General features: G+C 26.5%; 1 long non-coding RNA gene across 1 annotated transcript; it reads left to right on the top strand.

Annotated features, from left to right (window-relative positions):
* Positions 1–263: 263 nt before the first annotated feature.
* On the top strand, positions 264–1,065 carry LOC117208749. The gene is made up of 3 exons (XR_004487766.1): positions 264–347; positions 657–725; positions 990–1,065. It is a non-coding gene; the product is annotated as an uncharacterized LOC117208749 (long non-coding RNA).
* The last annotated feature ends 942 nt before the right edge of the window (positions 1,066–2,007 follow it).

Here is a 2,007-nt window from a genome sequence, read left to right as displayed (position 1 = left end):
ATGATTAATTCGTAGTTCTAAGAGAGCAGTATTTTCGCAAACAAACACTTACCTCTTATAAAGTTTTTCTTTCAGAATATTTTTGTAACCGCGCGCAATGCGGTTGGTAGAGTCAGTGCTTGCTGCGTTAAATCACATTTAATATTGACTTAGAACATAACAACTTTCATTAAATTTAATTGTAATAATCAGACGCGAAATTAGAGTCAGTGTGTCCGCCAATTGTCATTTGACTTAAACGGACGTGTTAATAGTCTATTACTCTATTTTTTTTGTTACACGTTCGTTTTCGGTAGTAGAGTCGCAGGTCTCGCAAGAGGATAAAGCCTTTCCTGGAGCTCAAGAATGTAAATTTTTCGTACATTGCATTTTAATTTATTTATCGAACTAAAATCTTAAAATTTTGCTATTGAAGTACACAATAAAAATGTTTGATATCGTTCAAAAATTGGTAGAGCTTCAATTTCTAAGTCTGTCATTATTGTGTTAAAATTCTACTTTTTATATAATAATTAAACTATATTAGAATTTCAAATCTTTTTATTATTAAAATTTCATGTTTGAATAGAGTTTTATTTTGCATTGTTTTAAGTTTTCTAACAATCACAAGTACGTTTTCAAGAGCAACTTATAGTATTTAACATGTTTTGTTACAGGTTTTTCATAACTTCCATCATTTTTCCTCTTCTTTGGGAAGGATGTAGTGGTGTTTCAAATTTATACATGTAAGAATCTTTGCACATTGTATTCTATTAATTTTATTCCTTATATTTCGCTGCAATTATTATTAATTAAAAACTAAAATCTAGTTTTAGATTTTTATATTAGAATTTTAATTTTTACTCTAATTATAGTTTATTAGAATTTTAATTTCTTTTGCTATTAAAGTTAAGTCTTCATAGAGTTTCATATTTTATTATGTTAAATTTTTTGATCAACCATCGCTGTATTTCTCAAAATAAATTATAATAATTCATATTTTGTTAAAGGTATGCCACTTCTTCCCCTTCTTCCTGTTGCCTGGAAAATACCTAGTGGTGTTTCAAAAGCCAAAAATGTAAGTAACTACTTATTTTGTATTTTATTTAAGTCGATTTTTTATATTTCATGATAATTATTATTAATTAAAAAATAAAATTTGATTGAAAATTTGAAAACTTGTAAATTTTTCATTCCTAAATTGAATATTATTAGAAAAAATATTTATTTAGTAGAAATTAGTCGTTTATCATTTCAAACTTTTAAAGTAATTAACACCGTCATTACGAGTAAATTAAAATATTCTATGCTTTGTTACAGTTTTCTTCCATTGAATTCGAGGATTCCAATTTGATGGTGGCTTGATGACGAACTCCCTTGGATCAGAACAACATCGAAGACAAAATTCTTCACAGCTAATCATGAGTCGCATGTATTTGTGTTCCTCCGGTCATTCAATCATGTCGAAGGATGAATGATCCGAATCGACACGGGTGATTGGTTGTATACGTAGAATTTTTGACGAGCATAGTGACCGCGGGTATTTATACCCGTGAGTAATAACATTTTTTGTCTATATTTTATTTATTAGTTTAGGATAGGTTTTCTTGTACACCGCGTTTTTAAATGTTGATGCTAATATATATAATATATATAAGTATGATATTTACATACTGTAATATAAAGTATTTTGTATAAGTAATATAATGTTATGAGATATAATTAGTATATATATATGCATATGATTGAAAATTTCACAATATATTCATTATAATTATTTATAAAATCAAAGTATTTTGTAGTGAAGAAGTCTGATACCCTCAGACTTCGTTAATATGGAAATTCAAGTATGATTAAAGTTATTATAATGCTGATGAAGACTATAAATGATGTTTATTTTAATGTTTTACTTTATTCTTATATTTATACCTTTATTCTTATAATTATACCATTATTTATGGTATAGAGCAGTTTTATCATTTGAGTATACACAGTATAATTTCAGTAAAATTCCGAATATGAAATATG

The sequence above is a fragment of the Bombus bifarius genome, unplaced genomic scaffold (assembly GCF_011952205.1).
Source record: "Bombus bifarius isolate JDL3187 unplaced genomic scaffold, Bbif_JDL3187 scf7180000007966, whole genome shotgun sequence".
Lineage (NCBI taxonomy): Eukaryota > Metazoa > Arthropoda > Insecta > Hymenoptera > Apidae > Bombus > Bombus bifarius.
This window is presented reverse-complemented; position numbering and strand designations above follow the sequence as displayed.